Source organism: Gopherus flavomarginatus, chromosome 9 (genome assembly GCF_025201925.1).
Source record: "Gopherus flavomarginatus isolate rGopFla2 chromosome 9, rGopFla2.mat.asm, whole genome shotgun sequence".
NCBI classification, from domain to species: domain Eukaryota; kingdom Metazoa; phylum Chordata; order Testudines; family Testudinidae; genus Gopherus; species Gopherus flavomarginatus.
This window is the reverse complement of record NC_066625.1, coordinates 49,206,427-49,221,850: the sequence shown is the minus strand read 5'-3', so window position 1 is coordinate 49,221,850 and position 15,424 is coordinate 49,206,427. Positions and strand designations below refer to the sequence as shown.

Sequence of the window (15,424 nt, the reverse complement as noted above, 5' to 3'; positions counted from 1 at the left end):
AGCTGCCCGGACTCTCCTCGGGGGTCTCCTGCCTTCTAGTTCAGGCGACTCTGCCTGGGACTCGCCACGTCCTAGGAGCAGGAATCAATTGACAGTCAGCGGGGCCTCCCTACGCTATCTCCGTAACGCCCCTCCGGCACGCGCCCCGACCTGCCTTAAAAAGGTTGGGGAATAGCGACTAGCTCTATAGGAACAGCGCAACCCGTCCCACCGGCATCTGCGTAACTTCCGACTTACCCTAGATGGGCTCCGGCTGCGCAGCCGCGCACCCAGAGTAGCGCAGTGGTCGCGGAGTACAGCAAACAGAGTGCATGTACCAACAGGGGAATAGGGAGAGGGGGAACAAGACTGTACCACGGGGCGGTAGGGGGTATAAGACCACATCCTTTAGCGATGAGGGACAGTCCAAGAGGTGCATGTAGCTCAGGCCTCTTGTAGCAGCCTGTCTCTGTGCCCCTAGGGCTGGATAGGGGGCAAGTGATCACTGGGGGTGCTAGGCTCGGGTTGCTGTGCCAGCCAGTCAATGAGGGTTGGTCCACACTGGGGGGGAAATCGATCTTAGATACGCAACTTCAGCTACGTGAATAACGTAGCTGAAGTCGAATATCTAAGATCGGATTACTCACCCGTCCAGACGGCGCGGGATCGATGTTCGCGGCTCTCTGTGTCGATCCCGGAACTCCGTTGGGGTTGATGGAGTTCCGGAATTGATATAAGCGCGCTCGGGGATCGATATATCGCGTCTAGATTAGACGCGATATATCGATCCCCGAGCAATCAATTTTAACCCGCCGATACGGCGGATAGTCTGGACGTACCCTGAGATATAAGAGTGAAGCGAAGTGAGATTACTCAAGCCCAGTATTGTGAACTTTGCGTAATTGTGAAAGTGTACTCGTGTTTTAAGATTTGAAGAGTATACGTACCCATTCATGAAGGACATATTTAATGAGATGCCAGAGATATCTACTGAACCGCTATCTACGCGGTGCTTCAATTCAAGAGGACAAAGGTGAGAAAAGCAACCTTTTGAACTGAAGGACTAAGGTTAATATTCTAAGGCTGTCACTTACTGTAACACTAATACTGATCCACCCAACATTGGTGCAAAGTTCAGTTTCTTGATGTTAGTATATTTCAGTTATTCTTAAAAAGTTTCTATAAGCTTAGAGAAAACAATTTTTTTATTTGCTTATATGTGGCATGACTAAATACAGATTTACAGATCCTAGCGTGCAAATTTGTCTTATATGACAGGGATAAATCACATACAAATCATGTATCAAAGTCATTAAATGGGATACAAATGCAATAAAAAAGGTACTCAAAGGTTTAACAAATGGTGAGGGCATGCCGAAGACACTCCTTGCCTGGGGTGCCATTTGGTCAGAGACAAACACCCACAAGATCTTTATCAAGCATTCTTAAAACTACAATTCCCACCTAGGGAAGTGAAGAAACACTTTTTGAAGTGCTTGTACAAATAAGCCCTGCTTTGGGTCCCATAAGAGAAGAGATTAAAGAGGCTAGGAATTTTCAGCTAGGAAAAGAGGAGACTAAGTGGGGATATGATAGAGGTATATAAAATCATGAGTGATGTGAAAAAAGTGAATAAGAAAAAGTTATTTACTTGTTCCCGTAATATAAGAACTAGGGGTCATCTAATGAAATTAATGGGCAACAGGTTTAAAATGAAGGAAGTTCTTCACACAGCACACAGTCAACTTGTGGAACTCGTTGCCTGAGGAGGTCGTGAAGGCTAGGACTATAACAGGTGTTTAAAAGAGAACTGGATAAATTCATGGAGGTTAAGTCCATTAATGGCTATTAGCCAAGATGGGTAAAGAATGGTGTCCCTAGCCTCTGTTTGTCAGAGGGTGGTGATGGACGGCAGAACAGAGATCACTTGATCATTACCTGTTAGGTTCACTCCCTCTGGGGCACCTGGCATTGGCCCCTGTTGATAGACAGGATACTGAGCTGGATGGACCTTTGGTCTGACCCAGTACGGCCATTCTTTTGTTCTTAGATTGACAGAGCAAGACGGGTACCCAGAAATCACCTACTACAGGACAGGTCCAACAAGGAAAATAACAGAACACCACTGTCCATCACATGCAGCTCCCAACTAAAACCTCTCCAGCACATCATCAACAATCTACAACCTATCCTGGAAAACAATCCTGCACTCTCACAGACCTTGGGAGGCAGACCAGTCCTCACTTACAGACAACACCCCCAACCTGAAGTAGATACTCACCAGCAACTACACACCACACCACAGAAACACTAACCTAGGAACCAATCCCTGTAACAAACGTTGTTGCCTACTCTGTCCCCATGTCTACTCTAGTGACACCATCAGAGGACCCAGCCACATCAGCCACACCATCAGGGACTCATTCACCTGCACATCTACTAATGTGATATATGCCGTCATGTGCCAGCAATGCCCCTTTGCCATGTACGTTGGCCAAACTGGACAGTCTCTACGTAAAAGAATAAATGGACACCAGGAATGGTAACATACAAAAGCTAGTAGAAGAACAGTTCAGTCTCCCTGGACATTCTATAACAGATTTAAAAGTTGCCATACTTGAACAAAAAACTTCAAAAACAGACTTCAAAGAGAAACTGCAGAACTAAAATTAATTTGCAAATTTAACACCATTGGGCTTTAATAGAGGCTGGGAGTGACTGGTTCACTACAAAAGCAACTTTCCCTCTCTTTGTATTGAAACCTTCTCATCAATTATTGGGAGTGGACTACATCCACCCTGATTGAATTGGCTCTGTCAACACTGGTAAAGTAACTCCCTTCTCTTCATGTGCCAATATAATAATGCCTGCATCTGTAATTTTCACTCCATGAATCTGAAGAAGTGGGTTTTCTACCCATGAAAGCTTATGCCCAAATAATTCTGTTAGTCTCTAAGGTGCCACTGGACTCCTCATTGTTTTTGTGGATACAGACTAACATGGCTACCCCCTGATATTTGGTCTAGAGCCAGTCTTGTGTGCCCTTGTGTAATGTCTCATGGGCATCAGGCCACAATGCCTCAAACCAGATTGAGCCCTTTCCCCTCCCCACCCCCCTAAACCACTCATCCCCAGGATAACCAACCCCACACCTGCAAAGATCATGAGTCTGACCCCCCAAAAGTCATGAGACTGGCTTAAAAATTAGATTTAAGAATAATTTGTGTGTTTTTACCAAGAAGTGGCTATTGTAACAAAGGGCAAAATTCATAAGTCATGTCAGAAATGATGGGATAAGTAAAAAAAACATGGAATAGCTTGATACTTGTGATGACAAATTGCAAGTGGGTGACTGTCAGTGGCTGGGTAAAAGCAGCAAAGAGTCCTGTGGCACCTTATAGACTAACAGACATTTTGGAGCATGAGCTTTCGTGGCTGGGTAGTGTGTGGAAGAGAGGAAGATATACCTAGACTTGGAAAGACTCGTTTTTTACTGGTAAATGTAGGTGTAACCCTTCTGCCAGTCAGAGTTCACAGCAACAAAGGCTGGCTTCAGTATCTAGAGGTTCCTTTTCAACAATACAACACAAAACCAGCTTGAGCCCCCACCCAGTGACCTGGGACAATTACGCAGCACTCTCTGGACACCTCTCAGAGGCAATACTTTCCCTCTCGCAAGCACAGAGGCTGAGTGTAGCAAAAAAAAAAATTAATACAAGGAGGGAAGTAACCCAGCATTAATTTGTGGAAACACCACAACCAGGGCTCATAAACATAAATCATGAGCATAGGACCCCCCTCAGAAAGTCCAGCAACCCAAAAGTTACTATAATGTTCCCATCCCTTCTCTGCACCCCACTCACAGTTGTTGTCCTTGGACAGTGCAAACCCAGAGTTCAGAGGTGCATCTGCAAAGTTCACCTCCCATCTGGGTGGAGGGAGGGATAAGGAGGCACCTTACTCACTCAGTTGCTTGGGTACTCACTTGCTGCCGCCCCTCACTGCGGGGCACTGCTCTGTAGGGTGACCAGGTGTCCAGTTTTCAACTGGAGGATCTAGTCGAAAAGGGATCCTGGTGGCTCCAGTCAGCACCGCTGACCAGGTCATTGACTGTCTGGTTGGCGGCACTGCACAGTGGGGCTGGCAGCCTCCCTGCTAGCCTATGCATGCCACAGCTCTTGGGAAGCAACTGGCATGTCCCCCACCCCAGCTCCTACGTGTAGAGGCAGCCAGGGGGCTCCGCATACTGCCCCTGCCCCAAGTGCTGCCCCTGCAGCTCCCATTGGCCAGGAACCATGGCCAATGGGAGGTGTGGGAGTGGCGTCTGCAGATGGGGCAGTGTGCAGAGCTGCCTGGCCATGCTTTCATGTAGGAACCGGAGGCGGGACATGCCAGCTGCTTCTGAGAGCTGCTTGAGGTAAGCACTGCCCGGAGCCTGCACCCCTGATCCCCTCCCAGGCTCCGTCTCTGGCTCTCTGAACCCCTCAATCCTCAGCCCTCAGCCCCCTCCTGCACCCCAAACCCCTCATCCCCAGCCCCACCCCAGAGCCCACACCTCCTCTTGCATTCCAACCCACTGCCTCAGGCTGGAGCCTCCTCTTACATTCTGAACTCATTTCTGGTCCCACCCCAGAACCCACACCCCCAGCTGGAGCCTTCACCCTCTCCCACACCCCAGCCCCCTGAGCCACCCAAGTGAAAATGAGCAAGTGAGTGAGGGTGAGGAGGCAAGCAACAGAGGGAAGGGGGACGGAGTGAGCAGGGGGTGGGGCCTCAGAGAAGAGGCAGTGCATGGGCAGGGACTCAGAGGAGGGGCAGGCGGCAGCACAAGGGTGTTCAGTTTTGCGCAAGTAGAAAGTTGGCAACCCTACTGCCCTGGCCCTCTCCACTAGCTACCCTGTTCACCAATTGCTACACCCTCAACCCACCACACTGTTGGCCACTCTTGCTGTACCTCTCTGCCAACCACCCTGCTGGTTGCTTACCAAGTTGTCTTCAGGGCCCACCACTTAACATAACTCTCAGTGATTTCAGCTGTTAGTGCAGGAGCCTCACTGCTGGTACACACTGGGCAATCTCTTGTATCAGATACACTGTCCCAAAGAGATTTAATACTTAGACCTAAGTATCAGTGATTTTAGCTCTGTAGTATGTAACAAAACTCTCAATTAAGTCTAAATTAGCTCTATTATGAGACAGCACAGAAAGAAAAGGTTAAATACTGTATACAGCCTTTAGAAAACAACCATACCACCAAACACAAATACCTGGGCTTTGGAACTCATGTGCCCTGCCTAGCGAGTGCCATTTAGTTGTGAGTGAGTTCCTCAGTTGGGAAATGCCAAGTACAGTTCTGCTGCTCTTGATTCACACAACAAGGATAACAACCCTTACAACCAGGAGACACCAGCCAGAAGTGACCATTTGGACAAGCAAGCCCATCATGCTGACTGCCTAGGCAAGATGGGAGTGCCCATGCAAATTAGATCAGTTTCTGAGGTCCTCTTCCACTAGATGTCATCCACTAGTTCATCACTAGATGCCAGGGGAGAGTTCATTCAGACTGTGCTTATATAGGTAAACACCAATTTCACTGTATACTGTGGCAAATTGCCAGTACTGTTATGCTGGGTCTCGCGCTCTCTCTTCTATGGGGAAGGTTTCAGGGCACCATTGCTTGCCTCTGAACCGGTATTTTAATTACCCCACTAGTGTCCTTGAGGAGGGGAGTGGAGAGGGAGGGACCTGGGCCTGCCCTCTTCTCCAGGTCCCAACCCAGGGGCCCTGAGGTTTGTGGTGAAACACTTGAACTAGCGGTTCCTTCCCCTGGGCTACTTCCCTCTCCTGCCCTTCAGCTTGGGAAGGAGCTTCTTGCCCTCCTTTTACACAAGCCAGGTGCCCCTTACCTAGGGTTTCTTTTGGATTTCTCAGCCCACCGCAGCACTCCTCCAAACTTTCCTTTTGTCTCTCTTCAATACTGTTCTCTTCTCCAACTCCTTCAAACTGCTCTCTGCTCCAACCAAACCTTCCTGCTCCAACTCCCACACTGTCTGGCTGAAGCAGGGGGTTTTTATCACATGACTGACTGCTGGTGCTCTAATTGGCTTCAGGTGCTCTAGTTAATCTATAACAAACCTTCCTCCCCTTGCAGGGAATAAGGCTCCCTAGTAACACTCTCCTGCTGCCTTCTGGCCATGCTGTATCACATATCCCGCCCCCCCCCCGCTCAACACCAAGGGGTTGGGCAACTTGGGACGAGAGGCAGTGCCGTCGCAATAGGCCATCAACGTTGCCAAGTTGGCTTCCAGCTCTATGCTGGACCCGAAAATGGAAAGGCTGTAGAGAGAGGAACCACCTCGTCACTCTGGCGTTCTTCTCCTTGTTCCTGTGCATCCATTGGAGTGGGGCGTGGTCTGTCACGAGGGTAAACCACCACCCCAGGAGATAGTAGCGGAGAGTCTCCATAGCCCATTTTATTGCCAGACATTCCTTTTCGACAATCACGTACTTTTGTTCCCTGGGGAGGAGCTTCTGGCCGAGGTACAAGGTGGCGTGCTCCTCCCCCCCAACCATCTGGGAAAGGACGGCACCGAGCCCCACCTCCGAGGCCTCCGTTTGTAGGATGAATTCCTTCTCGAAGTCTGGGGCTATGAGTACTGGATTGCAGCATAGGGCTGTCTGTAAATCTGCAAATGCTTCTTCTGTCGCATCAGTCCACTTCATTATCTTGGGGCCCCAAGCTTTTATCAGATCCGTCAATGGCCCTGCTCTTGTGGCGAAATGAGGGATGAATCTCCGATAGTATCCTACTATTCCTAAAAATGCTCTGACCTGCTTTTTGCGGATTGGTCGAGGCCAACCTTGTATTGCCTCCACTTTGTTCCACTGGGGTTTTACCAAACCTCTCCCTACTACATGCCAAAGGTATCTGGCCTCACCTAGTCCTATCGCGCACTTGAGAGGGTTAGCAGTGAGACTGGCCTTTCGCAGGGCGTCTAGCACTGTTTCTACTTTTTCTAGGTGCGTTTCCCAGTCAAGACTATGTATGACTATGTCGTCTAAATAGGCGGCAGCATACTTGGCATGGGGTTGTAATAACTTATCCATAAGTCTTTGGAATGTTGCAGGGGCCCCATGGAGTCCAAAAGGGAGGACAGTGTATTGAAACAGGCCATCGGGTGTAGAGAAGGCAGTTTTTCCTTTGGCATCCCTGGCCAGGGGAATTTGCCAATATCCTTTGGTCAGATCCAGAGTGGTTAGGTATCGGGCCTTGCCTAACTGATCAACTAGCTCATCAATGCATGGTATCGGGTAGGCATCAAAGTGGGATACTTCATTCAATTTCCGGAAGTCGTTACAAAACCTCAGGGTGCCATCAGGCTTGGGGACTAGGACGATCGGACTGGACCACTGGCTGTGGGATTCTTCAATGACCCCGAGTTCCAGCATCTTCTTCACTTCCATCCTAATTTCTTCCCTTTTAGCTTCCGGTATTCGGTATGGTCTTATCTTCACCCTTGCTCTGGGGCTGGTGACAATATGATGTTGGACTAGTGTTGTTCGGCCCGGTTGTGTACAGAATACGTCCTGGTTCCGGTGGATCATTTCAATGACCTCTGTTCGTTGTTCTGGGGTTAATTCAGGAGATATCTTTACCTGTCCCTGTGGGTCATCTGTCTGAGGTAGAGCTCCTCGAATGACCAGACACGTCTCTCTGTCATGCCAGGGCTTCAGTAAGTCGATGTGGTAGATTTGCTCTGGCTTTCGGCGGTCTGGTTTCTAACCTTATAGTTCACTTCCCCAATGGCTTCCACTATCTCATATGGTCCATGCCAGCTGGCTAGAAGATTGCTTTCTGCTGTCGGTACTAACACCATCACCCGTTCCCCCGGCTGAAATCTCCATACTTTCGCCCAACGGTTGTAATATGTCCGCTGGGCCTCTTGTGCTTTTTCCAAATGTTCCCATACTATCGGAGTTACTCGAGTTATTCGCGCTCTCATCTGTGTCACGTGCTCAATGACATTCTTTCCTGGGTTGGGTTGTTCCTCCCAATCTTCCTTGGCGATATCTAATATCCCGCATGGGTGGCGTCCATATAATAGTTCAAAGGGAGAAAAACTCGTGGATGCCTGGGGGACTTCCCGTATAGCAAACATTAGATACGGTAGAAGGGTATCCCAGTCTTTTCCATCCTGTGCTACCACCTTCCGGATCATACTTTTAAGGGTACGATTAAATCGCTCGACCAGTCCATCTGTTTGTGGATGGTAGACTGAGGTCCATATGGCCTGGATGCGGAGCAGGGCACATAAGTCTTTCATTAGTTTTGACATGAACGGGGTTCCCTGGTCTGTCAGGATCTCCTTAGGGATGCCCACTCTGGAGAAAACCTATAGTAGTTCTTTTGCTATTGCCTTGGATGTGGGGTTTCTTAAAGGAATGGCCTCTGGATACCGTGTGGCATAATCAAGGATGACTAGTACGTTTCGGTGGCCCCGTGCTGATTTTTCTAATGGGCCCACTATGTCCACGGCTATCCTCTCGAAAGGGACATCAATAATAGGCAAAGGTACTAATGGGGCCCGCAAGTGAGGTCGGGGGCTATGCAACTGGCATTCAGGGCAGGAGGCACAATAACGCTGGACTTCTGCGCGTATCCCTGGCCAATAAAACCTTCTTAGGATTCTATCCAGTGTCTTGTCTACCCCTAGATGTCCCCCAAATAGATGACTGTGAGCTAACTCTAGTACTGCCCTTATGTGTTTCCGTGGGACTAAGAGTTGCTCTACTTCTTCCCCTCGTATTTGCTCTATCCTGTACAAAAGATCGCGTTTGAGCACATATGGCCTTGGGCCTTTGATTTTTCCTTCCACAGGCACATCATTTACTTCCACTACCTCCTCCCTCACGTTCGCATATAATGGATCTTCGGCCTGGTCCTGCCCAAAAGTCTCACATGCAGTACTGAACTGACCTAATTCTAGGGGGCCTATTTCTACTCTTCCCCCTTGGGTGCTCCCACTTGGGCTAGGAACCGCCTCCGAGTTTTCCTTGGCCTGAATTATCTCCTGGTCTCCTGAGCGGGATCGCCTACCCACAAGGGAAGTTTTTTGATTTGCTGCTAGAATCCTGGTCCCTAACCTTTTATCTGCCCTTCGTTCTCGCCTAGACCTTCAGGGTTTTCCAGGGGATGAGAATAACTCTGGGACAAATTCAGCAAACACTGGGGTGAGGCTATCTGTAGTTGTCTCTGTCTCAGCCTGGGGGTTGCTACCTTGCCCTGGCTCTATTGGGGTAAGTAAGCTTTCAAACCCAGGGAAGTCTCTCCCAATCAAAACAGGGTAGGGGAGCTTGGGGACCACCCCTGCAGAAACCCTGGTAGTATTTCCCTGGATCTCAATCCGTACCAGAATTGTAGGGTAAAAATTCACGGTGCCATGTACGCACGTTACCCCTGTGTTTTTGGCCCGGGTTAGTTGGTCTGTTCCCACCAACTTCCCCGAGACCAGCGTGACAGCACTCCCGGAATCTATTAATGCTATGGTCTTTATACCATTCATTTTTACTGGTCTGGTATATCCATGTGAGGTCATTGTGACCCCTACTAGGCCGATTAGGCCACATTGCTCCCCGTAATCCCCAGATTACACTGCATAGGTTCTTCCTTGTTGGGGCATTGGGCTGCTATATGCCCCAATTCCCCACACTCATAACACCGCCCCCTTATTCCGGTTGTCACCCTCTGCCTGGGGCTATTTGGCCGGCCCCCCACCTCTCTCTCCAAACCCCCAGGTCCCTTCCTGGCCTCGAGCCATTCCTCGGTGTCTTTCCTCCCGGTTACAGTTCTCGACAGCCCGGGGCCTTGGGTTTGGGGTTGGTTTCCTGGAATGCCGTGTCTCCTCGCCTGGGGTCTGGAACAGTTCGCGGGCTGCCAGCTGTCTTTCCACGAGGGAGACAAACTCATCATAGGTAGAGGGATCATTCTGGCCAACCCAAGACCTGAGACCTGGTGGTAGCCCCCTCATATACCGGTCCAATACCAGTACCTCCATCATCTTCTCAGAGCTAAGGGCCTCAGGACGCAGCCATTTCCGGGTCAGGTGGATCAGGTCAAACAATTGTGATCGGGGTGTCTTGTCCTCCGTATATTGCCACTCATGGAACCTCTGGGCTCGCAGTGCCGTCGTTACTCCTAACCTGGCCAGGATCTCTGCCTTTAGCTGGGAATAATCTGCTGCAACCTCTGCAGCAATATTGTAGTAGACCTTCTGGGCTTCCCCACACAGGAATGGGGCAAGGATACCAGACCATTGATCTCGGGGCCAGGCCTCCCGCAGGGCTGCTCTTTCAAAAGCCAGGAGGTATGCCTCCACATCATCCTCCCGTGTCATTTTCTGTAGGCAATGGCTAGCCCGTATGGTTCAGGTCCCTTCACAGTTGCGATTCTGCTCCATAAGGGCCTTCATCTGGTTCACCAGGTCTTTCAGCAGGGCTCAGTCCTGAGCAGCCTGACTCATCAACAGATGATTGGTCTCCTGCTGCATTCTAGTCGCCTCCTGTTGGGCGATTGCTTGGACCCTGGTAGCCTCCTCCTGGGCTGCAGTGGCTTGTAGAAGGGCCTTGACCACGTCGTCCATCTTAAGGATGGGAGAGTTTTGCCTAACCCTAGACTAAGTCCCCAGCACGCAAATCCCACCTCTGACACCACGTGTGGCAAATTGCCGGTACTGTTATGCTGGGTCTCGTGCTTTCTCTTCTATGGGGAAGGTTTCAGGGTGCCATTGCTAGCCTCTGAACCAGTATTTTAATTACCCCACTGGTGTCCTTGAGGAGGGGAGTGGAGAGGGAGGGACCTGGGCCTGCCCGCTTCTCCAGGTCCCAATCCAGGGGCCCTGAGGTTTGTGGTGAATCACTTGAACTAGCGGTTCCTTCCCCTGGGCTACTTCCCTCTCCTGTCCTTCAGCTTGGGAAGGAGCTTCTTGCCCTCCTTTTACACAAGCCAGGTGCCCCTTACCTAGGGTTTCTTTTGGATTTCTCAGCCCACCGCAGCACTCCTCCAAACTTTCCTTTTGTCTCTCTTCAATACTGTTCTCTTCTCCAACTCCTTCAAACTGCTCTCTGCTCAAACCAAACCCTCCTGCTCCAACTCCCACACTGTCTGACTGAAGCAGGGGTTTTTATCACATGACTGACTGCTGGTGCTCTAATTGGCTTTAGGTGCTCTAGTTAATCTATAACAAACCTTCCTCCCCTTGCAGGGAATAAGGCTCCCTGCTAACACTCTCCTGCTGCCCTCTGGCCATGGTGTATCACAATACACACAAACCAATGAAAATATAGTTCCATTGATAATCAAAATTTATAGATAGGCAAAGTAAGAAAAATGCTGCTTGGGATCTTAGAATTTTATTTATGGATATTTCCTTTGTATGTTTTGACATGATGCTAACAATTTGTATTTTAACAGTTATGAAGCTTTAATTTTTTGAATCTTGACTATGGTCATTAAGTAATTATATGAACCCCTCATAATTTTCCACAATTGTGAAAATTTAAATCAATAAAAATCCTTAAAACCCTTAATTTTAATTTTAAATTTTTTAAATTTTTAATTTTAAATTCACCCATGAAAGCTCGTGCTCCAAAACGTCTGTTAGTCTATAAGGTGCCACAGGACTCTTTGCTGCTTTTACAGATCCAGACTAACACGGCTACCCCTCTGATACTTGAGTGTACAAGTTATGATAATTTACTAGTTGCTGAAAGCCTGTGTAATTCATATTAGGTGTAATTTGTAAAGTCATCTGTGTATAAAAGCTGAAAATGGGGGCTCTTGTTTTCCACATGCTTTGTTGTCATGAGCAGTGATGCTGTTTGCACGCATTCCCCATAGTTTGTGCATGAAGCTGGCCCCTGGTTGGCGGCACAACCACTGAATAACTGTTACTCCCACCTTATGTGATCAGTGGTCACATTCCAAGTGCTACAGACCCTTTGGACTCCAGCATTCCCATTGATGATTGAACCCTGGTCCTGTTCTAAACAAAAAAAGCACTCAGCCATGCTTGTAGAAGTTTCCTTTGCATCACACAGACTCAAGTTTGTCTCGTTGCAGCATCTGGTCTTCAAAGCCAATCAGTTGCTGGTATGCCTGTTCCCTCAGTGATAAGTGTACATTGTGTGGAGGCATCAGCATCAAAAGAGTTCATATAAGATGAGGAGGGTCCTCCGATTCAACCAGTTCTATCCTGCTCTATGAGTATAACAGAAATACCTGCTAAAACCATTCAGTGCAATCAGGTTTCAACCTGGGGGAGCATGTTTATTTATAGCCCTGCCATAGAACATCATAATTAGACATGCCCATAAGACAGTTGCAACTCATTACGTTGATACAGTTCTGGGATTCCATTGTTAGCACTGTTTCACCTGAGACTTGAGTTACAGGCAGATTCATAGAATCATAGAATATTAGGGTTGGAAGAGGCCTCAGGAGGTCATCTAGTCCAACCCCCTGCTCAAAGCAGGACCAGAACCAACTAAATTATCCCACCCAGGGCTTTGTCAAGCCGGGCCTTAAAAACCTCTAAGGAAGGAGATTCCACCAGCTCCCTAGGTAACCTGTTTGAGTGTTTCACCACCCTCCTAGTGAAATAGTGTTTCCTAATATCCAACCTAGACCTCCCCCACTGCAACTTGAGACCATTAATCCTTGTTCTGTCATCTGCCATCACTGAGAATAACCTAGCTCCATCCTCCTTGGAACTCCCCTTCAGGTAGTTGAAGGCTGCTATCAAATCCCCCTTCACTCTTCTTTTCTCCAGACTAAATAACCCCAGTTCCCTCAGCCTCTCCTCATAAGTCATGTGCTCCAGCCCCCTAATCATTTTCATTTTTGAATGATTAGTTTACAAATCATTGCCTATGTTATGACATTAGATAGTGGTTAGCCAGAATCCCAATTTGGGGAGATTATTTTTAAAATCTGATGCTGATCTGATTTTTTAAATCTGAAATGTGCTGGATTGTCAGCCCTGGAAACTAATTTCTTCTCTTTCCCCACAGAACAAGTACCACACAGGCAACTTTCCAACCATATTCTGCAGGAACCACCTCTAGGGACAACTGCGGTTCAGTCTCTATGGCCCATTCCATCACTGGACTCTAATGATAATACCAGTTAGGGATAACTGAATAATTAGTTTTATGATATTGACTCCTGCCTGCAAAAATACAAAACAAAACAAAACTAGAACACACTTGCCCCTGCAAAGCCTTTTCACTTAAGGAGCTAAAGAGGCATCAGTTGGTAATTACTTCTAGCCAGTACAGAGCTGATATTGATTCAAACTGCCAAATGAGAGGTGAAACAGTCAGTTTAGAAGTGAAAGTCTGTCCCTTATTCCCAATCCCCTGAGCCATCTGGTTTCCCATGTATTTTTGTATTGGGTAGGGGTGTATAAATGGGTGTTGGATTAATAAAGAACTGTGGCTCAGGCCCAAGAAGAGATAAAATGTTAATAAAAATCTTATTTACTTCTACAAACATTACAAATTTGGGGTTCAACTTTGTGTGACATGTTAGCAATAGCTTACCCCTATTGTAAGAACCACCATTAATAACTTCTTCTTAAACATGCAGAAAGAAGAGGGTGGGGAGAGGGTTAATGCACATGAAACTTAAAAAGTTAAATAAAAACTCCATTTTAACAATTTCCCCTAGTCCCTTCTGTGTAGTTATTCTTTTATAATGAAAACCCTTTCACTGACCGTTTTTGATGGTATTAACTATTCTCATTGGGGGAGGAAATAAAAGAGAGGAAGCCAGTTTAGATGGTCTTGAGTTATTGAAGGCGGCTGAGCCTGTTCCGGCAAGCTCACACAAAATGGGAGAAAAGATTATAGTAGGGACAGACAACAGATGCATTTTCCTCTCTGCTTGCACACTGGCTATGGGAAATTACAGGCACAGCACAAGGTTGTTAACCACTCAGAACTGGCACACTTTTACCAGTGTTAAGCGTTTAAAGGCCTTTCTTTGAGCTTGCCTTTCTGATCACAGGCTCACAGAAGGTTTGCAAAAGGTGGCCAAGTAAGTACCGGGTGCAGCTAAGGGAACAAGTCGCTTTGGAGATGTTTGCAATTCCCTGATCCCGAAACTGTCCATGGTATAGGAAACCTCAGCTCTTCAGTCCTAGTCCGCTTAGTATTGTAGTGGTACAAAGAATGCAGAGGGGAGAGGTGAGCCCTAATCTCATTTCCACCTATTCCCCATTTTGCACCCTCCGCTCCTCTCATTTTACTGCTTCTTTTGTTTTATGCATACTTGGCTTTATGCCTTTTATCATGTTGGCTTAAGCTACATCCCACTTGTCTACCTAACACCCGTTCTGCTCTATCAAACCAATCCTTTCACATCTATTTCCTACCTTCTCCTCTTCTCCAATAACCTTTCTACAACTTTCCCTTTGAGTCCATGCCTTGTTTAATTTGGGTTGTAAATGCTTTGGGGCACGGACCATGTCTTGGTTTCTGTTTATGAAATGCTGTGTGAATTCCTGACACTTTTTATGTGATGTTTCATAATAGCCAGTGGCTATGGAGTAGAATTTGTCTGTTAGCCAGTGGTATCTGTTCTAGATAATAGAATATGTCACAGGACTAGGAGCTTTTGTGTAGGATGCTAACAAACATTCAGAAAGAAACAGTTTGTGTGGAACTGTGCAGAAGAACAGGTGAACACTGATTAAAACAGGAGCTTTGTGTGTTCTCAGAAACTGGGCAAGGTTCCCCACCTTCGCTCTGCCAATGTACCTCAACCCTGAAGTGCAGCACCCCTGCTAGTCTGCTCCATAAGATACACAGTGCTGCTAATGCGTCTCACTCTTGATCTGCAGTACCCCCGGCTATTCCAATCCTACCAACTGTACTAAATTGTGCCAAGTTGTTTGGTTTTGGCTACAAAACTCATTTTCACTTGTCTCCTAACAAGACACCGAGTGACTTTCATCCAAGCACTGTCAGCACCAGAGAAAAGGAAGAACATGTGAACACCCAGCCTCCTGCTAAATTCTCTAATTATGTAGTGATGTGTTAATAACAAACACTTTCAAGTCTTGGCAATCGCCAAATGCATGTCAGCACTGTAGTCTATCAAAAGCAGGATCACACAGGAAAGGTGTGTCTGGTTTTAAATCACTTCATTAAGTAGCTTAACAGTCTGGACCCAGAATTTAAATTCCAAATAGACATCTAATGTAAAGCCCTGAAATGTCAATTGTTTAAATGGTCTACAGACTCTGGGATCATCATGTTAGATGCATGTGCTTTTGCAGAAGCGAACAACTCAGAGCAACTCTCCCCCACTCCCTTTAATTTTAAATGCTGCTGGTTTTAGAAGATGAATAATTTAAAATAGGGGCATCATTTCAGAAAAATTCTT

At 47.4% G+C, this 15,424-nt stretch overlaps 1 long non-coding RNA gene across 1 annotated transcript; it reads left to right on the top strand.

The window, feature by feature from the left end:
• Positions 1 to 826: 826 nt before the first annotated feature.
• On the top strand, positions 827 to 13,695 carry LOC127058466 (uncharacterized). The gene is made up of 2 exons (XR_007776382.1): positions 827 to 1,012; positions 13,048 to 13,695. It is a non-coding gene; the product is annotated as an uncharacterized LOC127058466 (long non-coding RNA).
• The last annotated feature ends 1,729 nt before the right edge of the window (positions 13,696 to 15,424 follow it).